At 33.0% G+C, this 27,459-nt stretch overlaps 1 protein-coding gene and 1 non-coding gene across 4 annotated transcripts in view; one reads left to right on the top strand and one right to left on the bottom strand.

The window, feature by feature from the left end:
• Nucleotides 1-27,459, bottom strand: part of ADK (adenosine kinase) — a 534,854-nt gene that overhangs the window by 295,673 nt on the left and 211,722 nt on the right. The window lies entirely within an intron of this gene.
• Nucleotides 16,726-16,794, top strand: LOC125085385 (small nucleolar RNA SNORD2). Its single transcript, XR_007122908.1, has one exon. It is a non-coding gene; the product is annotated as a small nucleolar RNA SNORD2 (small nucleolar RNA).

Genomic DNA, 27,459 nt, shown 5'->3' with positions numbered 1-27,459 from the left:
TTCTACAAAATCCAGAGAGAAGCATGCCAACTAACAACCAAAGAGGAAGAAAAGAATTGAGGAAAATCCTTCTTCTTTACTATTTCTAACATACATGTTGTAAAAAGCAAAATCCCTCAAGGCAGTAAACATCTGCCCATCAACACCTATCAGCAGCAACCTCAAAAACATAAGGCAAAGGTCAAGTCAAAGTTTATTGACAATGATGAACTATGACAGCCTCTATTAAATTACCCCTTCCTTCAAGGTATATGTGATCAAAGCAGCAAAGATATTTTCACTCAGTCACATAACAAGCTATTTGTTGAGATTGAAACATCTGGTCAATATCTCCTAACACTGCAATTTCATGCACAGTTAGCATTAGGGCACATTTCTTCTCCTTTTCTTACAGGGTCCATAAGGGTGGCACATATGGCTGATCATTTCATTCAAAAAGGATCCAATTCAAGGCATTACACACAATCGTCTGTGCTTTATGGTGTTTTAAGTCTACCTGCCATCGTTTTCCATCATCATTGCTCACTGCTGTTCTCTTCTACTATAAAAGCCTGCAAATATGACAGAGCACTTAAAGCTTAACAGCTTTCCTCCACTGGAGTTAGAAAGCATTTAAGGCAAAGGAATCTATAAAGTGGCAAGTCGTTTTCCATTGTCAAAACCTCCCAATACATTAAACTGTTTACCACTTTATTTACCATTTAAGCAAAGATCTAATACAGATTGAAAAATAATTTTTAATGTCAAATCAAATGCTTAATTTTCTGCATGCAGAATTATGAAAGTATATTCTTTTGGTATAATTTTAAGTTACAGTAAGTGACATGAAACAATATCATAGAAACATTTAAAAATTAATTTTAATAGCGGCCTTCAGAATTTATTTTTTAATTTGACAAAGAGGAATTCTATACTAAGAGAATAAGAATGCTATAATTTTATCAGTACCATATGCTGAAAATTTTCCTCTTGAAATTCATGCATTTGTTGTCATGGTAACAGGGCCCTTTCTTAAACACTTACAGTAGTAAACCTGAACTCACACCATAGATTTCTCTTTTTCTCTTTCTTCCTTTTGAATAAGGAAAAAGCTGAGTGGAGGTAGGGGACATCTTTCAAGCTACTGTTTCAGATTTCTTTTAACCATCTCCCCGACAAGTAGCATAACTGTATGAGTAGAGTTGTCTTCTGAAATATAAGAATTTGCATAGACAATACCTAAATGAATTTCAATAACGAAATATCCTTCTACTGATAAAGAACCACTTATGACCATCTTACAATAAGCAAAATGCAATGGCTGATTAAAGAAGGAGAATATCAAAATAACAACATTAAACTAAAATCTGACTTAGGTGTAATCTCCAGGACTGCTACCCTAGCATATAATATAAATATATTCTTTATTCACTTGTTCATTAATTTTATCGGTCAATCAACTCTAAAGCTATTTGTTGAATGGATCTATAGGCCAGTCACCTGGCTGGCACTGGAACACAAAATTAAACAAGTCAGACATGTTGCTGTCTCATACAGATTCCATGCAGAGCAAAACATAAGGCAAAACAAACAAAAACATTAAACAAAATAACTAAGAAATGCTATGAAGGAAAAAACAAATGGCTGAGAAGGACAATGGGTGAGAGAGAGGGGCAAGGAAAAGTATCTACTTTAAATAGACCTAAGGACATTTAAATTGAGACACAAAATATGCAATGAGCTAATCAGGTACAGAGTGAGCTTAGGGGTTGGGGAATTTTCCAAATAGAAATACCAACTGCAAAATCTTCTGAGGCAAGGAAGAGGTTAGCATATTCAAAAAATTGAAAAGCAGTGTGGCTAAAGCTCAGTGAGGGAGCTGGAGACTAGCTAAGATAAATTTGGAAAAATATGAAAGTTTCAGAACATGCGCACCTCGCTGGCAATATGAAGGAGAATAAATTTTATTCAGGGTGCAACAGAATGTCCTGAAGGATCTTAAACAAAAAAGCAAAATTATCAAATTTAAATATGGGTCACTTCTGCTACTGTATATAAAAGGATTTTATACTGTATTTAAAGTAGAGAAAGTAAAAAAAAAAGTAGAGAAAGTAAGATCAATTAGGTATTATTCACATCCCTATCTAGTCCTTTGAAAAAGCTTCTTGGTTCTATCCTTACATTATTTCCAGATTTTAACTACTTTTTTCAACACTTTTCATTAATTCCACTGCTATCAACCATCTAAGTTACTATAACACCTTGCTTAGATTGTTGCAATATTTTCCTAATATCCTTACTTCCATCCTCGACATTTTCCTTTTAAAATATTAAGTCAGTGGATGCCATTCCTTTGCTCAAATCCTACAATGCTCTCCGTATCACTCATTAAGAAGCAAAAATCCTTACATTAGTCTATTAGCCCTACAGGATCAAGTCACTCTCCTTTACCTCCTGCTGTCTCTTTAACCTCATCTCCTGCACTTGTCATATTCTGCTCCAACCAAACTCAACTCCTTATAGGATTCTGCAACATGCCAAGCATGCTCTCCCTTAGCAACTGCTGACATCTCTACTAGACTGGATTTCCTCAGCTAGCCAGATGGCTCCTTCCTCATCTTGAAAATCTGTATTCAAATCTCCTCTTCTCAAGAAAACTGTTCCCACACATCCCACTTAATATTGTAAAATGTCTCTTTTGTTCCAACATTCCCAATACCACATGCTTTTACTTTTTATCCCTATCCTAATCTCCTCATATATTACATTCACTATGTTTCTCCATTCAACGAAAATATGAGCTCCTTGAAGGCAGGAAATTTTAATCTTTTGCTCAGCAATGCATCCCCAGCATTTGACACATAAGTAGATACTCAACAGATATTTGATGAATTGTATCTTTTTTTAATGAGTTGTATGTTAACAAATCAACAGATAGCAAAAGAGTGATCAAAAGATATCAAACACTTATTTATATGCTATCCATCATATATTCCTAAAACAGCATATTTATTTTAAAACAAGAATAAAAAGAGAATAAGATAATTCTTCCACAAATATTATCTATTAATATTACTGAAGGATTCATGTTACCACTGCCACTATTTAATAGTGTTACGGCCAGCATAATTATATCCTGGAATTAAATAAAGCACTAAAAACACGGAAAAGATAAAAACATAATGTCACAATATGCAAAAAAAAGGGAAAACTTACCAACATTCTTAAGTTCTGCAATACTATGGAAAGCAACTCACTCTTAACTATAAACCATGAGATAGGTACACTTATAATCTCCCTTTTATAGATGAAGAAACTCAGGCACAGGAAGTGTAAATAACCCAGGATTTGAATCTAGACATTTTACAAACAAAGCCCAAGTTTAAACTACTATTCTGTAATGATCCCTGAAGAGGATCCACTAAAAAATTATTAGAAATAGTAAAGAGAGTTCAGTAAGATATTCAGTTACTGAAACACATATTTAAAAATTTCTCATATACTACTAATAACTTATTGGAAAAACAACAAGGAAAAATTTCTACATAGAATAGTACCAAGAAGAAATCACACTGAAGCCACTGATCAATATTAGCATCACTGAAAGTGGAATAAAAAGATATGATGCATTACAAATGAGATATAATAAAAATAACAGTATCAGTTTTAAGATTCTTGCCTAAGGAAAGAAAAGCTGCATCTAAACAAACCTCTAGCTCTAACTATAACCCAAGACTAAATAAGAAGCAAATAATGAAATACAGAGTAAGGTACTTTACAAATGAACCCATTTCTCTTAAAAAAAAAAAAAAAAAACTTTAAAAAGGGGGAAGCAAGGGGCACCTGGGTGGCTTAGTACTTAGGCATCTGCCTTCAGCTCAGGTCATGAACCCAGGGTCCTGGGATGGAGCCCCGCAATGGGCTTCCTGCTCGGCGGGAAGCCTGTTCTCCCTTTCCCACTCCCCCTGCTGGTGTTCCCTCTCTCCCTGTGTCTTTGTCAAAAAAATAAAATAAAATAAACAAAATCTTTAAAAATAAATACACGAGAGGGGAAAGGAGGATTACTAACTAAATAATACAAAGTATAAATGCAATGTTTGATTATTATTTAGATGGTGATTCAAATAAACCTATCACAAATGTGTATTTTTAAAACAATTATGAAAATCTGAATTGGAACTGGATATTAAATAGAATTAAGAAATTCATATTTTAAGGTAATAGTATTTTTTTTTAAAGTGTCATTCTTGGACAGGCAATCTGAGGACTAATAGGTGAAATGACCAGAGAACTGGGACTTAACCTCTTAAGAGAAGAAGAAAAAAAAAATTGGGCCAAATGCTGATATTTACAGAAGCTAGATAATGGGTACATGGGGTTCGTTATGCTATTCTATTTTTTAAAATATTTATTTACTATTTGAGGAGGGGCAGAGAGAGAGAGATAATCTGAAGGGGACTCTCTGCTGAGCACAGAGCCCCAATCTCTCGACCCTGAGATCACAACTTGAGCCGAAATCAAGAGCCAGACGTATAACCGACTGAGCCACTCAGACTCCCCTATACTATTCTACTGCTGTGTAGGTTTGAAATTTTCTGTAATAAAAAGTAATATGCGTACATACAAAGTGGAAATTAAAATGAAAATCCCGATGTAGAAAAAAAAAGACATTTACTCTAAAAAGTTTATTATAAAAATATTATCTCACTAGTGAAACTATAAATTCCAACATGATATTTTGAAAACATCAGTATGATCCTTAAATTCATCTGAGGGAATAACAGTTAAGTACATTCTGAAAAGAATGAGTAATAATGATAGCAGAGGGGCACCTGGCTGGTTCAGTCAGTAAAACACACAATACTTGTTCTCTGGGTTTTGAATTCAAGCCCCATGTTGGGTCTTGGAAAAAGACCCTTTCCTTTTTTTAAGGAAAAAAAAAAAAATCATGTGGAGAGGGCCAGGAAGGATTTACTACCAGGTATTAAAAAGTATTATTTGGCAACTGCAATTAAGACAATTTAGTACTGACACAGAAAGAAATCAATGAGAAAAGACAGAATTCAAACACAGACCCAGGGGCGCCTGGGTGGCTCAGTGGGTTAAGCCTCTGCCTTCGGCTCAGGTCATGATCCTGGGGTCCTGGGATCGAGCCCCGCATCAGTCTCTCTGCTCAGCAGGGAGCCTACTTCCCTTCCTCTCTCTCTGCCTACCTCTCTGCCTACTTGTGATCTCTGTCTGTTAAATAAATAAATAAAAATCTTAAAGACAAAACAAAACAAAACAAAAAAAACAAACACAGACCCAATGGTAATTACCTATGGCAATACAGTATAGGATTCATAGAGATGGCAAAAGAGCAAATTATTCACTGAGCTAGGATAAGTACATAGTCATTTGGGGGTAGGAACTCCCCTTACCCATTAACCAAAAATGTGAAAAATACAGAAATGTAGGAAATTCACCAACTTATTTTAAAACTTTAAAACACAGATGTCCTAAATGAACGCCTACTAGTATAAAGGAAAATACTGGTAGTTGTGACCAGATACAAACCTAAGATCACTACCCAGGAAAAAGTGTGTGTATGTGGCAGGGAGTAGAGGGTGCACAGAAGAGGTCAATATTCTTAATATATGAAGCACTCTCAAAAATCAATAAGAAAAAGATCTGAAAGTTTGTCACAAGGATGGCAGCGCTTCAGAGAGTAACGACCATAGAGATAGGAAATAATACACATACTCCTTTAATTTAGATAAAGAATATAAGCATTTAAAATACCAAGAAGGCTACACATAGAAAAACTGCAGCACTTTGCAAATACAAGAGCAATCTTCATTGGCTTTCAAATCCATATTAACGATGTGTTGATGCTATTTCCCGTTCAGAGTGAGCATGCCATATGTCTTTCAAGAAGCTCGTTTTGCCATTCTCATCATACTATGAGGTGCTTATGCTATTCTGGCCTCTCCTGATTGAATCTAAGAGACATTAGCTTTGAGCCTGCCTATGCACCAAGTATAAATAAGTGGTAATAACTATATCATAGGACCAAGTGTTAATTTGTGAGGCCAGGTGAATCACAGGACAATTTCCCAGGCATATTCATATCTCTGTTGGGCTCACACTGTATCTATTCTTACAATAAAATAAATAGCAATGAATAATAATCATATACATTTTTTGCAAAGTAATACCAGATAAATACACAGTAACATCAAACAATTAAAAAATGTAAAGAGCTCTTTCAAGGAAAAGATTTACATGCAAATAACTCAAGAAGAATCTTATCAGTAGCTCAATTATAACATCATCAGAATAAAAATGTTACTGGGCACACACCATGGAATTATATACTTGTTAATCCAATAAACTTCTATTAAACTCTTATTATATCTAAAGTACTCTATGAGGGAATACCAGCTCAAAAAAAACCTTAAGGAGTTCACAGTCTACTGAAGAGGCAGCATGGAAACAATTAAAATACAATGAGCATTACAAGAGGGACATGCGCAAAATATTCTGAGAGCACCAAGAAGTTTGAGAGTAATGAAAATGTCAAAGAAAATGACAAGCTGGTTTTTGAAGGTTGAAGATTTGACCAGGCTGAGAACAAGTAAAAGAAAAGTACATTGCACAGAGAGAAAAATATGTGTAAAAACACAGAGGAATACTATGTTCAAAGCTTACTCAGGGAATTAGTAAAGCAGAGTCCAAAAGAGCATATTTTATAATAGACTAGTCATCCATAATACTGAAAAGCAAGCTGGAATCAGAGTTATATGATAAAAATGTATTTTAGGTAGATAATTTTGGCAACAGTGTTCAGAAAACGAACCAAAAAATGTTGGGAGACAATTCCCCATGGGTCTATCATGTCTCTATAGGTCTATCAAATTTTTGTTTGTTTTTTTAAATTGGAAACAGCCTTAAAAGATAAAGATAGTAACTTTATCTCAGAGTAAAGGTTGGGCAGTTTTCCAAGAAGCCCCTTTAAAGACTGGGGTTTCTTAAGTTCAAGATTACTGAATTGTGATATAAACTGTGAACACAACTTCCACCTAGGTCAATCTCCACATTGCCCTGAGTGACTGCGGAGACAAGCAGAACCAATGGGAATATGAAACTCACGCTTCCTGCTGTGCTTTGAGAAAAATTCATTTGTCTCTGACACAGTGGGCTCTTGTCTTCTGTCAGCATCTATGAAACTGTGGAAGACTAATTTGTTAGCTCGTAAGCGGGGTAAAATCCAAGACATTGCACTGTTTTTGACAAAAACAAGAAGAGACCAGAGTGGGTCACAGTAAGACCAATTACCAAACTAGGTAGTATTAAGAAAAGAAAGATCTCAACATTAAGAATTATAAAGAAAGAAGGGGACAGACATAAGAAACATTTTTTTTTTGAGGCAAAATGAACAAGATTTGGGACTGATTAAATGTGGGATGTGTGGGAGAGTGCAGGTTGAGTATGACTATGATGTCTCTCATTGGATGACTGATGGATGGTTATGTCATTAACAGGAAAAGATAATATAAGAACACAGGAGCCAGTACAATAAAAAACCACAGAGTCTGAATATACAGAATTAAGAAGATATTAATGTGGAGATACCTACAGGATTATTGCAAATTAGGTTTGTAGTTCCAGAAAGAGGTCAGGAATAGAGAAAAATCACTGAGAATCAGCTACTGAAAAAGGATCAGAGGACCCCTGGAAGACCCTGAGAACTTGTCAGGGTATCCACAAAGTCAACTTTTTTAATTTTCAATTTTCACAATATTGAGATGTTATTTGCATTTTTACTATGTTGACATTTGCTTTCATACTGCAAATTTCAATACGAAACTCTTGGTACCTAGGAACAAAAAAAGAGCAGTGGAACCAAGCTGTGGTAGCAGTCACCGAATTTATCACCACCTTGTGCTAATTTTAAAAATATACCAACTAAATTTAAGAATTTTTTGAAGAAGCAGTAAAAATCATTGATTTTTATTAAACAATGACCCTTACATACACATCTTTTTAATTCTCTGTGTATGAATGAAATACAATGGTTTCCTGAGGGAAAAAAAAGCACTTGCACAGTTGAGTTTTGACATGAACTACTCTTTTTATTTAAAAAAAAAGAAAACTTTTTATTTGAAAAAAATGATTGACAGACAAATGATAGTTATTCAGACATGGGTATTTGGCAGACATTTTCTTGAAAATGAAAAAAAGGAAGACTGCCACTTAAAAAAATAACTGTCAGGAACATTGCTAATAATAAAATTTGAGCTCTCGGCTGAAAATTATAATTGTGTAAAACTCACACACCACAGTGAGATTTCCAATACAGAAAAGACCATTTTCTTGAGATTGGTGGTGATACTGACAAATGAGACATGTTACATTTGTAAGATCTTCATAATAAAAAAAAAAAACTTTGCAAATGACCAATGCACCACAGTAAGTCATGTATGGACAGAAGAGTTAAATAGACCAAAGGATTTTTTTTTTTAACATACAGCTTTATTGAGATACAGTCCACACACAATACAATTTATATTTAAAGAGTACAACTCAATGGCATTTAGTATATTCAGAGTTGTTCAAGCATCACTACATTAATTTTAAAATATTTTCAACACCTAACAAAGAACTCCTTAAAACTTAGTCATCACACCCAAACCCCTGTACCCAGAAGCCTTGGGCAACCACTAATATATTTTCTGTCAGTAAAATATGCATATTCAGGGACGGAATCATAAAATATATGGGCTTTTGTAAATGGCTTCATTTAACATAATGTTTTCAGCGTTCTTCCATATTGTGGCATGAATCAGTTCTTCCTTTCTTTTTATGGCCAATATTCTATCAGATAGATGCTCTACATTCTACTTTTCCATTCATCAGTTGATGGGCATGGGTTGTTTTCACTTTCCTGCTATTATGACAAATACTGCTACGAACATTCATGTACAAGATTTTATGTACATACGTTTTTGATATCTCTTGGGTATATTCCAGAATTTCTTTTTTTTTTTAAAGCTATTTTTTTAAGATTTTATTTATTTATCTGACAGAGAGAAATCACAAGTAGGCAGAAAGGCAGGCAGAGAGAGAGGAGGAAGCAGGCTCCCCGCTGAGCAGAGAGCCCGACGCGGGGCTCGATCCCAGGACCCTGAGATCATGACCTGAGCCGAAGGCAGCGGCTTAACCCACTGAGCCACCCAGGCGCCCCTATTCCAGAATTTCTGAGTCATACAGTAACTGTATCTTTAGCCTTCTGAAGAAATGTCAGACTATATCCCAAAGCAGCTACACTATTTTTTTGTTTGTTTTTTAAAGATTTATTTATTTATTTTAGAGAAAGAGTGAGCATATGTGTGAGTGGGGAGAGGGACAAAGAGAGAATCTTCACGCAGATTCCCCACTGGAAGCAGAGCCCAAAGTGGGGCTCACCCCATGACCCATGAGATCATGACCCAGGGCGAAATCAAGATTGAGACACTTAATGACTGTCCACACACAATACAATTTATATTTAAACTGGTCACCACCAGGTGACCTGCAGCTGCACTATTTTAAAATCCCACCAGCACAATTTCTCAACATCCTAACCAAAAATTTTGCATATGGTGTGAGATAGGGGTACAACTCAACTTTTCTGTATGTAAATACCTCATTTTCTTAGCATCATATGTTGAAAAGGCAATTTTTCTTCACTGGACTATCTTGATATCTTGTCAAAAATTAGCTGATCATGGATGGGTAAATTGCAGGACTCTTGAATCTATGACAACTAAATCTGACAATGGTGCAAAAGTAATTCACTGGAGAAAGAATAGTTTTCTCAACAAATGATGTTAGAATTACCAGATGGTCATACACACACACACACACACACACACACACAAATCTTCAACTCATTCTTTATAATATAAACAAAAATACTTCAAGATGGATCAAAATCTAAATGTAAAATCTCTGTGATCTTCAATTGACTTGGATCAATACATTTTTAAACACAGATTTAAAATATATAACAGACATTCACTAAATGCGGTATTTTAACTTTTTATCTTGGTCACTTAGTATTTCATATATAGATATATCATAATGACTATAATTTCTCCCCTTCAGTTTTCTAAATTATAAATACTGGCTTCATATTTTCACTAATACTTATGCACATAGCTATTTTTATTGGATACTTTAACTAGGATTTACTGGGTCAAAGATTATGTGCACATTAAATTTGTCAAGATACTGCCAAATTGCTCTACCATAAGGTGTACCTTACAGAAGAGTATAAAAGGGTATACAAGAATTCTTTTCTTTTTATCTTCCCTAACACTGAATTCTAATCAGTTTATTTTTAACAATTTGACAACAAATATGGTAAACTTTTATTTTAACTTGTATTTTTTATTATTAATTAAAGGAGCTTTTCATTTACTTATAAACAATTCATATTTCTCATATAAACTGAATTACCCAGCATATCTCTGTTTACTTTTCAGTTGGGTTTTTCTTTTCATCTTAATGATCCCAAGAATCCAAGAATCTGTTTTCATATTAGGGACATGCTCTTTGATACATCTTGCAAATATTTTCCTTGTTTCCTTTCATCTTTGTTTATTTTCCTTCATGTAAAATCTTTTTGGCTTTTTAATGTATTTTATACCTTTATAATTTATGAGATTATAAATACAAAAATTGACAGAGAAAGGTAACCAGTAAAGGGTACAGAGAAAGGACCATCAAAGAGTTAATAAGCAAAGAACGAAAAGTGTCATTTTTTCATGAAAGATAATGAAAGAAAGTTAAGTTTCAAAATTGAGGGAATAATCAACAAATTAAACAACCTCAAGTGGGTCAATTAGGATCTGGATTTTTAAACAGTCATTTGATTTGACAATTATATTATTATGACCTTTGTTAAAAAATACATGGTTCCAAAGAGAGATAAGACTAGGTGTTATGTGTAAACCTGGCAATTCACAGACCTGTACCCCTGGGGATAAAAATACATAATATGTTTATAAAAAAATTTAAAAATTAATTAAAAAAAAAGACTAGGTGTTATATGCAGCTAATGGATCGTTGAACACCACATCAAAAACTAATGATGTACTATATGTTGGGTAATTGAACATATTAATTTAAAAAAATTGAGATCCCAGACCACAGTTATTGAATAAACAATGAGTGGGAGGTTGAGTGGTGGTGATAATAAATGTATGTACTGGGATCCCTGGGTGGCTCTGTCGATTATGGGTCAGAATTTTGATTTCCACTCAGGTTATGATCTCAGGGTTCTGAGATAGAGTCTAGCATTGGGTTCTGCATTCAGCAGGGAGTCTGCTTAGGATTCTTTCTCTCTCTCCTTTTGCCCCCTATCTTTAAATATATTTTATTTTTTAAAAATTTTAAAAATTTTTTAAAGATTTTACTTATTTATTTGACAGACAAAGATCACAAGTAGGGAGAGAGGCAGGCAGAGGGAGAGGAGGAAGCAGGCTCCCCACTGAGCAGAGAGCTCAATGCAGGGCTTGGTCCCAGGACCCCAGGATCATGACCTGAGCCGAAGGTAGAGGCTTTAACCCACTGAGCCACCCAGGCACCCCTGCTCCCTGTCTTTAAAGTAAATAAATAAATCTTAAAAAAATTGATAATATGCTCTCTATACATCTGGTAGTGAAGGGAAAGGGGGATAACAGTTTGAGGTTCTAGAGAATGAAAAAGAAAATGGAATAAAGCTCAAAAGACACAATTATACAAACATGTTTAAAGACAACAGGGAGAAAAGGTTAAGAAGTTGAAATCCAATGATTTCTATTATATTTGGAGAGCTGGATATGAAGTTGCTTGCTGAGAATAGGGTAAGGTGATACAGGAAATAAAGCTTTGAACAAATACATAGAAAAATGACAATTAGAGAATAAACAGAAAGTACCATAGATGCAGACATGTGTCACTCCTTATAATGCCTAGAAAAATGTCTTACACATAGATGGACTCATTGAATGGGTTTAAAATTCAATTTTAGATAATTAAAAAATACACATTCTTTAGGAAATTTAGTTTTCATATCAGTTTTTATATATAAATTTTATGTAACTGGTATGCTAATATGATTAACTACACTGTGATATGATTTCCCAAGGAGAATAAATAATTCTCTTTACTTAATTTCTATAGAATTACATTAAAAAATTCATGAGGTTGGCAATTTGATGAAGTGACAGCAATTGAATTTTATATTTGAAGTATAGCATGAAAGATTTGCAAATGTCACCAAAAATGGAATGTTTAAAATTTCTCTAGGCATTTAATAAGCAATAATATTTTTATATATATAAGAAATAAGAAAAATTTTTAATATTATAAAATATAAGAATAATAAGGAATTAGTCAAGTTTCTATCTAAATTATATTAACAGGAATAATTGTCACATCATTTCCAAAATAAAAGTAAAAGTAAAAAGTATTAAAATTGTTAATCATTGGGAAAGCTTGTATCTAAAGAGTTAGAATGAATACTTTACTAAATGTATTCAGCTATTAAATGTGCTCTGAAAATGATTTTTTAATTAATTAACTAACATCAAGGGGGGAAATTAGGTAAGAATTACATGGGAACTCTTGTACTACCTTTGAAATGTTTCCAAAATTACTCAAAATAACGAGTTTATTTTAAAAACAATGACTTTTTTTTTACTTTACTTATAAATAATTTTATGCCTAGAGAAAAGTTGCAGAATACAGTGAATTCCCATACACCTTTTACAAAGCTTACCCTATTATCATCATGTTACATAATGAGTATTATCAAAATCATGGAATTGCTTTCACATTTTGAAGTGCTTAACCTGCATATCATAAAACACCTCTGTGTCATAAAGTAGTATGTTTATTGCAGATTTTCTTTGACATAGTTTGTTCTACTCATCTCAGGTGATAAATAAAAGAACACATTTCTATTTGTAAGTAGTGTAAAACAAAATAGTGTTTTCACCTATCAATTATATTCCTCAACTTCCTAGAATGTATTCCTATTTTAGAAATGAGTATCCTTCAAGTGGATGAATAATAAAGTATTTACTTAAAATTATATAAGACATACTAATTTTCAAAAGAATTTCTAGAAAGAAATCTACAATTTTCAAAAATGTTACAGGATGATCTAAGTGAGGGTTTGAAGACCAAGAATCTGTAAAAGGACCCACCTGTATAATATTATTATGATGATTTTCACCTAATAGTCTCAATATCCAAGGAATAAGAGTGGTGAATGGTACGTTGGACTGATCTAGAATTGGTGGATAAGCATTGTAAAATAAAAGGACTGACAAAAATTGAGAGAAAAATTTAAGTGAGGTCAGATGCATTATCCAAGTGCAGTGGAATGGCATATCTGAAGGCAGTGAAACTTAGAGGTACAAGGGGTAGGAGAATTTACATAAGCAAAGAACTGAAATTATAAGAGAAAAGTCAGGGAAAGATTACAAAGGATGAGAAGCTTTAGTTACACAGCAGAATATTAGAACTTCAGATTTCATACATAGAAGTATAAGGGATGATGATGTACAACATGAAGACATGATAGAGTGGGGCTAAAAAAGAACCAAGTTCAACAAACTCTAAAATTATGATGTTTCCTGGACTATAACAATGAAGTCAGGCCACCACCAGTTAGATTATTCCTTATCTTTCCAGCTTGGGAATCCTTGCTAGATACCTACACGAGTCACGATTAAATTCACTTAAACATCTTTAGACTATAAAGATATAAAAATTATTACAATGTACATTTTATCCAGCTTCTGCTGGACCCAAATAAGTAACACAATTAAAAAAAAAGATGAAGAAGAAATGTTAAATTATCTTGGGAAGGGAATATTAGAGCAGGACTGTCATTTTACATGAGGTTTTTCCTAGTTTTTCTAATAATGCCTACTATTATTAACTTGAATTGGAAGTAATATAGACATAAAAGTTTTATTTCTTCAGAAAGTAAAATCAGTGATTAGAAATACTTTAAAATTCAAGAAACTTACTCTAAACCAATGCTATAAAGAAATATTAAGCATTCAATAAATGCCTACTAACTCAGCATGGAAGGATCTGAAGTACATGTAAAAAATCATGCTGAGATTTAATATAAAGTCACTGTTCTGAGGAGAGTAAGAAAAAACAATGACTGAGACTATAACTGATGTGAAAATATGAGTGGAATTTTTATTAAAATAAGAAGTACTGATTATAATAAATCTCTCATTTATTAGACAGTAATAGGATTTAAATAAGAATAACAAGTGATCATTGAGGCACTAAGTAACAAAAAATATAGTAAAAAACACAGGCAACTATTACTTCAAAAATTGTAAGTCTTCATTTAGTTCACTTTTAACAGCTATAAACACTATGTGGGCCCCCAGGAGTCAATCAGTATCAAAAATCACAAGTTATTAATAATCACACAAAAAAGTTTAATATTCAGAGAAACTACTAATTTGTAAGGTCCATAAAAATTAGAATATTTCAATTCCAGGATAATTCATTACTCATTTCTAAGAAATAATTGGTACACAATGAAAATTCTTTGAGAGCCAACACATGTACAAAATTAAAGCATATAACTAATTAAATGTATAAATTCTCCCTTCCAAAAAACAATCACTTTCATACATTGATTATCAATAGATATGCCAGCATTATGGCTAAACCTCCCAGTTTTTCCTGAATATAAGTAAACAATAAATACACATCATTTAAAATGCATATGTTAAAAATCTAAACCACTTTAGAAAGTTGATGGGAATTGACTTTATCTTTTGGTGTAGGTGGGGCAGCGAACTTTAGATTATGATTTTTCTAATACATAAACATGATTGATTTTACATTTTTCCAAACCCCAAATATGTAACTGCTAATACACACATTTCATTGTGAATTTTTCATTATAATGTATTGTTTGAAAAGGAAATATTATGATTAAAAATGTACTAGGTGATCAATAAAGCTATGCTGAAACTAACAGTTTACCACATCTCCACAATACAAATTGCAAGAATATTTTTAAATACCTCAACATTACTACATATAATCTTTAATTCTTAGATACTTTCTATCCTAAACCTGCATATCCCAAACTCATTTCTAACCATAATCTATTGAACCAATTGTTTATCAGAAGAAACTGAAGAAAAAGGTTCAAAAGATATTGCTCAGATTTTGGAGTGCTAATATAAGTATTGTGGTAGGCAAATGTATTTTAACAAGTAATGAAGTTGGTCAAGCCTATGAATACTTAAGCTAGATCTGATTTTCAAAGAAATAACACTACTTGATATTGAATAATCTATACTACACTCATTAACTTTAGTTCAGTGTTGTTCAGTCATTTTTAGTGGTTTATCTTCTGATTAAAAATTGAGTTGACTTCAGACAACCTATTCAGTGTAACATGGTCACAAATTCCCTTAGCTTTTCTGTTTGTTTGTTTGTTTGTTCATTTGTTCTAATAGCTTTCCAGATGCTTAAATGATGGAAACCTATTTGTACAAATTTAAGATATAAAATTATGTAAGTTTTGACCTAGGTATGTACCCAATATACAATCAGTTTTTTTTATGGATCATTCTACTGGTTATGTATTTTAGAAATCTGTCCACTTAATTTCATTCAGTAATGTTTTATAGTTTTAAATATACAAGTCTCATATATTTTTTTGGTCAGATTTGTCCCTATATTATAGATGCTATGGTAAACACTGCTTTTTGCTAAATTTCAAATTTTTTATTACTAAAGACAAATACAGTCAATTGAAAATACTGATCTTGATTTCTGGAAATGTGCTAAACTCAATTATTAGCTCTAGGACCTTTTTGTAGATTCTATAGGGTAATGTGCATAGATGATCATATCATTGGTGAATAATTACAGATTTACTTCTGCTTTCCTAATCTAAATGCTTTTCTTTTTATTGCTTAAGGACTCTGGCTAGAACCTCCATCCACTACAATGTTAAATAGAAGTGTTTGTGAAAGCAGACATTCTTGTCTTGTTCCTAACATTAGTGGGAACACATTCAGCCTTTCAACAACAAATACAATGTTATCATTAGTTCTTCAGAGATGTTATCTATAAGGCTGGAGGTTCCCCAATATTCCAAGTGCGTAGAGTGATTCTATGAGGCATCAATGTTAGATTTTGTCAAAGGCTTTTTATGCATCTATAGACATCACCCTATTGCTTTTCTTTTATTATTTCAGGTGGGAGGATAAATCCAGTATTTGTTACTCTGTTTGTCAGAAAGAGGGAACTTCAAATTCCTTTAGTGCTGAATAATTCGATTCACTGAATGTAGTCAAGTATGCAAATATACAGTTCATAATTATTAAAGATCTGTTTCTAACTCTTCATCTATTAATAAATTAGCAAGCCCTCAAATAAAATGACCAAACTCACTGTAAATATGGTTACCAAAATCCTATAGCAAAATATGGTATTATATTCCAATATATGGTGAACAGTAATAACATTTCAGATAGAAATCTGAAGCAAACCAATGAATTCTGGCAGAGCTAAAAAGTATAAATATGAGTCCACTTAAATCAAGAGCAGTTATCATGGTTATGTTAGAAGCATGTGATGTGAGATGTTAAGACATGAAAGATGCATAGCCTGATTTAACGTCACGAAATGTTCACAAAAAAGTAAATCAAGGAATATTAAGTTTAAATAGAAAGACTTCAGTGAAATGATGGCAATCATCTTTCAAGACTGACCTGAAATGAAGAGAATACTCATTGCTGATCATTTGATTATTTGGGCATAATTAATGTTCCAAATGGAATACACGGTGTGAACAAGAAGTTGTGATTTGATGTGGGATTGGTTAAATTAAAAAAAAAAAAAAGATTTCAAAAGGTCAATATAATTTAGCGTCCTCAGCTTTAATTTGTGAATACAGAACAATTGCTCCTAGTGGAAATACAGGGTTAGGGTTCTGCAATGCCTTCATTACATTCTTTGTCAAAAAGTTAATATCACTATATAACTTTGTTTTTTGTGTCTTTTTGTTTAGAGAGATATTATTTTATTTATATTTATATACATACATATAAAAAGCTATATAGAGAGCTATGTATGAGGGTACACACACACACACACACATATCAATATTTGATTTGTTAACATTGAATGCACGATCAAAAGCACATGCCAGAACAAAGCATGTCTAACAAATTTTTCTCTAAGGCACCTAACAGCCCTCTAGCACCTAGGAACACTAGATTGCATTTTAGTACTATGCTTGGTGACCTTTTTAAACAATAAAATCACCAAAGAAAAGCATAAAAATGAAAAAAAAAAAAAAAGGCACTAAATACACCAGGCAAAGAATACGTGTTTTATAGTACAATGAAACAAGAAGGCAAAGTGTTACCTGTGATGATAATGTGCACATCACTTGATTTCTTTTTTTTTTTTTTTTTTTGGTGCTCTATTTATCTGTGAATGGCTGCAAAAGTGCCCTGAGTACTGATTTTGGGTTTGCAAGTAAATTTTTACTGAGTAGGTGAACCTGAGAATACAGTATCTACAAATAATGAGGATTAACTGTATATATAGTGGGACCCCCTGTGGTCTTCATCAATGACTTTAAATCAGTGGTTTTTAACCATTTTTGAAGTCTGGAATTTTTTGAGAATATGATAAAAGTTAAGTATCCTCCAAAAAAAATCACACATTAAAAAATTATGATTTTAATGGATTTATGGACCTCCAAAGGTCCATAAACTGACCTCCATTCCAACTGATAATACATGAACCACAGTTTAAAAATTCAGCTGTAAAGGTTATAGGCAAATTTTTAAAGCATCCATTGACTGTTTTAGATTTCAACTAATGCTTAAAACTTCATATTTACAGAACAGCAATCATTTTACCTTTTGGCTTATATTTTCTGAGTGCATATATTATAATAATGATTATAGCTTACCACCTAGATACAATATACAGTGTCACAGAACATAAAATGCATTTGCAGGTTTCACTATTTACAAAGCAAATTTTCCTTGCCTTTCTTGCAGAATTACTATTTTAAAAAATCTACAGACTATAACCAGAAAAGCAATACATAAACTTATTTGGAGAGCTCTTCATGCTTCTTAAAACACTCCAATTTGGGGACATGAACATATAAAGTGTGAAGTTTTATAGCACACTAATATTTATATCAACTTTATAATTTTAATTTGTTCTCTATATATGAAATATCTAAAAATGCTGATTGTAATCCAGTATCCCTTTACTTTCTTTTTTTTTTTTTTTAAAGATTTTATTTATTTATTTGACAGAAAGATCATAAGCAGGCAGAGAGGCAGGCAGAGAGAGAGGAGGAAGCAGGCTCCCCACTGAGCAGAGAGCCCGATGCAGGGCTCGATCCCAGGACCCTGAGATCATGACCTGAGCCGAAGGCAGCGGCCCAACCCACTGAGCCACCCAGGCGCCCCTCCCTTTACTTTCAAAGAAAAAGTTTGACTGCCAAAAACACTGTCATTTAATTTTTTTTTTCTTTTTTTCAAGAACAATCAAATATCTGTTTCGTAACTGACATATTAACTTGGTAAAATGTTTTTAAAGTACTAACTAGAAAGCAAAAGGTATTTTTTAAAAAAGAGAACAACAGAGAAAACATACCAGCAATTACTTCAGCATTAACCAATAAAAGTTAATTAACAAAGGAAATTATACCCATTCCATATTATGTATTAGGGTATGAAGAACTGCTAAGTGGAAATGTTCTATTATAAATATTAAAAAATACTTATTTTCAAAATTTCAAAAGGTACTGAATATTTAGTATGAAGACTAAAAAATAACTTACTGCATTTTAAGCACAGAGGGTTCAGACAATGAGAACACTTTTTAATGGCTAAAATGATTGCTTAGTAGGAGAAGTTGAGAAGTTGTCTCCTGATAAAGGGATCAGAGATCGGGCAGGGGCCTGAAGACAGGAATAAATTATTCAAATAAATTCTGAAGAAAATAAGAAAGAAAGGTGACTAAAAGCAAACAAAAGAACTGAAAAAAGTCGAAGCCCCAATTTCATTTGAAAAACTGGGTTATTCTGTGTACGAACAGCATGATTTTATGCAAGTTTCTATCCATCACTTAAATCTGTTATTATCTTGATTTCTTCTGGCATGATATGCAATTTGGAATAACTATGATTCAGAATATCCCAAGTAACTAGTCAATATTTACAAATTATGTATGTTGCTATTTTTTTCATAATTATCCATGTCAGACAGTTCTAAGTATATTTCAAGAAATGTGACTATATTTGTGAATGGATATGTAAAGGTGTAGTATCTGTAATAGATGTCTGTTGATGATAGCTTATATAAAACAAGAATACCTTCATCTTTCTCATGTAGCCAAACACAGGATAAAGAATTCCTACCTCTGGGAATGAAAGGTTTAGTTTGTTTCTTATCTCCTACTATGAAATATATGTAATGCAAATTACATACACATTTAAAGGGGTATGAAGGGGTTTTTAATATAAAACTATATTAAGGAACTAATCCATATGCTTTTGCATAAACTATTTTATATTCTCCTATGTACAAAAATTTGAAATAAATGAACAAATTTGTATTAGACATAGATGTTAATGTTAGATCAACTGTTTTACACATCACATAGAAACCTATGTTAATGCTAAATGAAGGAATTTCCCTTAAATGTTCCACAAGGTCAACTTACATTATGAGTTACTCCTTAAAATGCAGCATTAATAAATAATACCCAAAGTATTACAAAAATCGTGTCATTTGAAATCAATTTTTATGGATATGAGGCAATTTCATAACAAGTAATATAGATATACTCTAATTCTGCATCTGTCACAATTATGAGATAGATTTAGTTTTTAAACTTTTGTCATAAATAAATGATAAGTCCAGTTTTTAGTTTGCATTATAATTCTACTTAGAACTACGTTAACTTCAAAAATTCTAGAATTATTTTTACTCTCTGGGCATGAAGTAGATTCTTTTAAGGAATTATTATTAAAGGTGATTATACTTATTTTTCAATGCATTATGAAATATATTTACATATATACATAATATTTTATCCATACAAATAGAATTTCATCCCTAAATATCCCAATATCAGTCTACCACCTTCTTTTAGCTTAACATACAGGGTTGGAGAGAAAAATATTCAGTCATAGATCATAAATGTGCAAAGGTGAAAGAAAATATTTATGATATCTGCTTATGCCAACTTGTAGTCATTAACACTGTATTTTCTACTTATGTTATCCACCTATGTAATGCTTAAGGCCAAACTACAGTTCTACTTTATTTATTTATTTATTTATTTACTTGACAGAGAGAGAGAGGGGTGTGTTACAACGAGGCAGAGAGAAAGGCAGAAAGAGAGTGGGAAGCAGGCTCCCCGCTGAGCAGAGAGCCTGATATAGGGCTCAATCCCAGGACCCTGAGGATCATGACCTGAGCCAAAGGCAGAGGCTTAACCCACTGAGCCACCCAGGCACCCCTACGGTTCTGCCTCTTACTAACAGTGCAGCCATGCACTTCCTATAAACAAGTATTAATTCAGAAACCATCAAAGGTCTGATATTCAATCCTATTTACATTAACAAATTAGCCAGTGTCTGCCTGTTTCTCTCTCTTTTTCTCTACACGCACACACACATACCCACACACATACTCAGTGACATAAGGACATGAGACCTCTGGATCAGAGACAATTTATTGCTCATGGCAAAAACAGCAGCCAGAGCAATAACTTAGTGCTATTTCCCTGAGTTCCAATCCTCACGGTGCAATGCAGTGAAGGCTGGATATTACTGGCACATGCAGCAAAGAATAGCACAGGACAGTAATCCTAAAACTAAGAAACTCTGATCTTCTGAAGGCTCCTACTCTGCTCCATAAAGAAAGATTACTCATTACTCTAGTATATAAGCAAATCTCCTAAAGGAAAGGAAAGGTAAAGTCTTTTATTTTTAATTTTGGGATGTCTCCAAGGAAGGACATGTTGCTAGTTTGACTATCCAGGAATTTCTCCTTATATAAAACACTGGCAATGTAAATGCTTTTGCTTTAGAGACTGTTCAGGCATGTGAAAAATCTTTGAGCTACTTCCCAACACTCAGTTTTCTATCTCTAAATGGGGAGAATAACAGTTGCAATGAAATTATATTTGAGTATTATAAGGTTTAGATAGAAGGTGCCTAATGAAGTGAACAGCATATAGAATAACTATTTGAGACAGAAAGACCTGAAACAGGAAACGACTGGGTGGCTCAGTTGGTTAAGTGTCTTCAGCTCAGGTCATGATCCCAGGGTCGTGGGATTGAGTTCCACATCAGGCTCCTTGCTCAGCAGGGAGCCGACTTCTCCCTCTGCCTGCCACTCCCCCTGCTTATGCATGCTTTCTCTCTCTCTCTCTCTGACTAGTAAATAATAAAATCTATTTTTTTTTTAAAGAAAGGCTTGAAATAGTCTTGCTAAAGATGTACTGAACAGGAGAATTCTTGATTCACCTGATACAAAATTTTAAAAATATGAAAACCCCAATATTTATAACAAGATATAAACCATCCTAGGAAATGAGTATTTTATAAAATAACCCAATAATACCTACTATGTGAAGGAGGTGGAGAAGATTCTTCCATTGATGCTAATCAACATCTTTTAGTGGTTTTCAGGCAATAGTATGCAATGCACTAATGAAGGATGATAATGTAATGGGTCACAACCATCATTTTTATATCTAATAGAATAGAATAAAAAAACCAAAGTGCCTTGCAATGTACTAAGGGTAGTAATTATTTAATGAAAATTTTCAGTTAAATATATGCACAGAGGCATCCTCAGAAGTGATGTAAACTGCATTTCTTAGTGTGGATTGGCAGACATAGGTATTTAGTTATATGATAAGATAAATGAGTAATTCTATAAACCAAGAATTGGGAATTTATAAATAGTACCTCATATTTACCAACAAATGACTGTTAATAAACTAAAATTGAGGAAACCTCAGTTTTAAACATAACGAAAATTAGACAGAATAGAGACCCATTGTCCAGTCTGAACTGAAGACAAGGTAAAAGGAACTAAATTGTAATAGAAAAAAAAAAGATGGGCCTGAATGAGCAGAGCTAAATATCTTAATGAAAAATTTGAATATTAAAAAAACCTTCTAAGGACAGTATGTTTTTCTGTTCAGCTTCTGAAAATTCTGTCTGTAAATCTTCCCCAACTTATCTGGCCCCATACTCTACACTTCTAGCAATATACTAAGCATGAAAGAAGAGAAAAGCCACATTAGATAACCACTACCCTGAAGGGACTTATAATAAAACAAAATTAAGCCTAGTCCACAAACACTATCAATTAACTCTTCACTGCATAGGACTAAGTATATACTTTATATATTATCCAAGATGTTTTCCTTCCTTTTTGGATCATTTTATTATTCCTCCAAGTGACAGAGAAGTTTTTAAAAAGCTGACATATATATACTTTGTTAATAATTCTAAAAAGTGAAATGATGAAAAAGGTTGAACTTGCAGAAATAAATTTAGTCAGGAAAAACTGGGCTTAAACACTTAGCCTTACTTATCACAGTATCTAATCACGTGAGCCTGGCCAAGTAACAAACTCTCAAGATATGCATATAAAATCTGAAAAAATTTGACCACAGTACAACCAAATCCACAGAGTGGATAAATACTTATAATGAAGTTCTGGTGATTTACCACAGTCCTCTACTTACACTTCATGCATTAAGTGCATATGGCTTAAATAATCATCACATACAGTAGGAAGCAGTGAGTGTAAAGCGAGAAGCAATAAGATATCTAGCAACTCAAATTTAAGTGCTAATAGAACTTTCCCTTTGAATCCAATATGGGCTTTTTACTTAGATTAACAAAAAACAATATCATTAAAAATGGAGAGATGCCATGAAATTTTGGAACCATAATGTAATCAATACTCAGTAATCAAGTAATCAGCCTCAGTAATCAAGACTAAAATAATCAGTGAATAGATTAAAGAAGCTGAAGCACTTCCCCTGGATCACTTACCTACCTGATGACAGAGCATGGAGAAGACCTTCTATCTTGGGAGCTCCCACCATACCTGTTACTTGTCATGACTCTTTCTATCATCCAAGAGGTTTACAAGAGCCACAGAAGAGTTGAAGTAAACTTCATGTTTTTACATTACCAGTATTCAGAGATAATATTCATTCAAAACAACAAATATTTTAATAATAATAATATAATAATATTCAAGGACTTCATGGATAATTATCAAAAAATGTTAAGGTTGAAGGATCTGTGTGATGGGGAAATTATTATTTATAAAGGAATTGTGTAGGAGTCAAAGACATGCAATTTTTCCAGCAAAAGAAATCACACAAACACTGGAATCTTTCTGTGAGAATCAATGAGTCTGTGCATGTGATTCACTTCAGGGCAGTATACTGATAAAAAGATAAAAATTACTATCTTGTTTCTGGCAGGAACTTATTCCAGATGCTCAGGGGAATGATGAGCACTTTTTCCTACTCCCATATGAAACTTCTTACTCAATAGTAGTAATCAGTAGAGAGACTAAGTAAAGCCAGAGAATTAGTTGCTTATATTATAATCCATACACCAATTCGTTGAATACATATTGTAAGTACTGTTTTTAAGTGATGCTTTTTTAAAAAATGAAAACCTTTTTTTAATGCAAAAGGATTTAGAGCATTTTTAAAGCTTTATTTCTGTTTTATGCCTTTTTAAAAAAAATTCAGAAAAGCATTTTTTAAATCCCTAAAGAACTTTTATACACAAAATCAAACTGAACATTTTAAAAACAAGACTGCTTTTTTTTACATTACAGAATACTTTTAACTTTGCATTTGAGTAATTTTAGTGTTTTCTTTCCACATTTAAGAGATTTAAGGCAAAAAACCCAAAATATAAAAAATATTGTTTCAAGTCAGATTGATTAGAAACTGAAAATCAATAAAAATTAAGACTACTTTAAATTAATTATAAGCTAATTAATCAATGATTAATGAGGCCCACCCATATTATAATTACATTTTATTGTAACTATAAATGACTTATCAATATCACTAGTGGCATACAGTTCAAAATGGTAATAAACTTTCAATACAAATATTTAATCTATCAGAAAAAGATGAAATGAAACATAAATTTAACTTAAAATGTTATAGTACTTGTATCTCCATGACAGAAGATAACCTTGTAAAATATACGACCACTACTTAATAAGATTAAAATCTAGCATTCATGAAACTCCAAATAACTATTTTTGTTTTTGTGATCTGCACCATGACATGAAAATAAGGGGAATAAATATGAACTTTTGACATATTCGATAACAGGAATTTTTAAATGCAATGAAACTAAAGCTTATTCAAATGTTTTTTTCAAAGGCCTTAGTAAAAAAACAAACTGTTTTATATACAGAGTAGAAGATGTTTTATGAAAGAGCAAACTAACTCCACACAAATAATATAAAGAGATAGGGGCACCTGGGTGGCTCAGTGGGTTAAGCCTCTGCCTTCAGCTCAGGTCATGATCTCGGGGTCCTGGGATCGAGCCCCACATCCGGCTCTCTGCTCCGCAGGGAGCCTGCTTCCCCCCAGCACCCCCACCTCTCTCTGCCTACTCTGCCTACTCTCTCTGTCAAATAAACAAATAAAATCTTAAAAAATAATAATAATATAAAGGGATAAATTTCACGCTGTCATATCAAGAGTTATGATAACTATATCTAAAAGACATGTATGGTGCCTGGGTGGCTCAGTTGATTGAGCATCCGACTCTTGGTTTCTGGTTGGGTGGTGGTCCCAGGGGTCATGGTGATCTCTACTCTGGGTCGCGCTCTGTGTTCAGAGGGGAGTCAGCTGGAGATTCTCTCTCTCCCTCTTTCTCTCTGCCCTTCCCCTGCTTGAACCCACACTCCCTCCCTCCCTCTCAAATAAATAAATAAATCTTAAAAATAAAGACATATATTAATGTCTACAGAAGACATACTTTAAATTAAAGGTTACAAATAGACGAAAAGTAAAAGGACAAAAAAAGATGCACAAGTTTCTCCCAGTATCGGAAAGCGGACTGTTTCTTTCAAAAGCCAAAATGGCAAGAAGCAGAGTATTCTCTACTTTTGGAAAATCTGTGCTATGCCGCTTCATTTTTATGAAAGACCTACGTTAGAAACTCTTTTTCCTACCCGAAACAGCAGCTTAATTTCCTTAAGGGAAAGGGAGTTTATAGAAGTTACCAAGGAATGGTGACATTTGTGCTAAGTATATGCTTTACATTTTTCAAATCTTTAAACATTTGAAAACACACATATAGCCAACAATTATCCACAACAGCACAAGCCTGAGCATGTTGCTCTTGCAATGCATATTTCTGCTCTAAGAAAGTTCATAAATGAACAACTGTCAAAACAATTTTCAATACAATGACAGCCAAATAAATACACAAAACTCCAAGAATAGTTACTTGTATTATGTAAGCAAATACATGAGAGCCAACACATGGTGGAGTTTGGATTGAGGACGTCCAAACATAAAAAACTAAGCCATAAGTAGAAAGCAAAAGAAAACAAACGAACAAAAACAGAGAGAGCAAGAAACAGGGTAATGCTTATAAAAATGGGGGAAATGAGAGGGGGAGACAAACCATGAGAGACTGTGGACTCTGAGAAACAAAGTGAGGGTTTTGGAGGGGAGGGGTGTGGGGGGTTGGGTGAGCCTGGTGTGGGTATTATAGAGGGCATGTATTGCATGGAGCACTGGATGTGGCGCATAAACAATGAATGTTGGAATACTGAAAAAAATTAAAAAGAATCTGTTGAAAATAGACTATGGCAAGTTTAAGAAATTTTGGTGATACCACAGTAAAAACGAATTTAAATGTGAAAGAAACAAATCCAGGACATCACTGAATATACCTTGGTAGTACACTATCAAGGAGAAGTATACATCTTTTGATGTCACAAGTTTATATATAGCACAAGAAAATGAGGACAAGTGTTCAGGAGTAAGAGCAGGCATAAAATTGTCTCGCTTGAAATCTCTGACATAAAGGATAAGAGTATATATCTGAATTAGCTTAGCTATAAGATGCAAAGTATGTGATAAATAGAACTTACTGAATGACCAAGAGTTAATCTTAACAATCACTAAGAAATATTTGTTAGGGAAGAAGTTTTGTGTTTTCTTTACAAGTATTTGAAAGGCACTGTTCAATGTTATACATATTGTACTATTACCAGTACAATTATATTCTGCAAATTGACAATAATTAAATATTGATTAAACAAACTGCTACTACATAAACATGCTAGCCATTTTAGCTTTCCAAAATTAAGTATTTATTTAAATTGGTAATACACAGCACATTATAAAAATGATTAAAACAGTAAGAAAGCACACTGAGTAGAAAATAATTCTCCCCAAATACCAATGCCTTAGTTTTCCTACACCGGTTACCAGTTTTTATATACTTCTACTGAATTTCCATTTCTATTCATGTTTATTTCTTCACTCTGTTCTGATCCCCTAATCTGTCAATCTATATACTGAGATGATATATATACATTAAAAACTACATATCCGAAAATTCCCAGAAGAGTGCAAATGTCTATTCACTTTATCAAAGCAAACAGTACTACCCCCTCATTTTCACAAAACATCTATTGCTTACTGTTTTGAATAGTAACATTAAGAGTTCCCAAACTAGAAATCAGAGTATATGATCTAAAATCAGATTTAGAAAATATTTTAAGATGAAAAGTCACTAGGTGCAGAAATGAAAACTGTCAACATTACTCAAACTGTCAAACAGTATATAGGAATACAGGGAAACAAGAGACTTTTTCTCATATAATAGTATAAACAATGCAAAATGTATATACATGGTGAAATATTAAAAATACTTCTTAGCTTTTTAACCAGTATTCTACAACTTTTCCTTACCCTCACAAGTCCCCCCCCAAAACACTATTTCTCTGGTCAGTAGAGTTGAATCCTAAAATTATGCTAAATGAATATAAAACAGTAGGTATTTTTAAAATCAAAGTATAGACAATTTGTAGTAATAGAATGCATTAATATCAATTCAAATATTTAAAATTCTCTCATATGTAGGAGAAAAATGGCCCTTCAAAATGGAAAAGAATTTCATCAACGAGTTTTAAAATAACAATGAAATAAAGAGCAGAATAGACAAGACTACTGTTGGCCTCTGGCTTCCTTCAATATAGAAGTATTATAAAGGGAAGAGTGAGGCAGCACTGATATAATAAAGAAACTTCCACTTTAATAAATCATTTTTTTCAGGAAAAGGAGAAGTCTGCAAAATCTGTGAAAGTGATTTATCTTCAGGTGAATAAAATGAACAGCAAT

This window comes from Lutra lutra, chromosome 14, assembly GCF_902655055.1.
Source record: "Lutra lutra chromosome 14, mLutLut1.2, whole genome shotgun sequence".
Taxonomy (NCBI): domain Eukaryota; kingdom Metazoa; phylum Chordata; class Mammalia; order Carnivora; family Mustelidae; genus Lutra; species Lutra lutra.
Note: the sequence above shows the minus strand (reverse complement) of the source record. Positions and strands in the feature narration are given on the sequence as shown.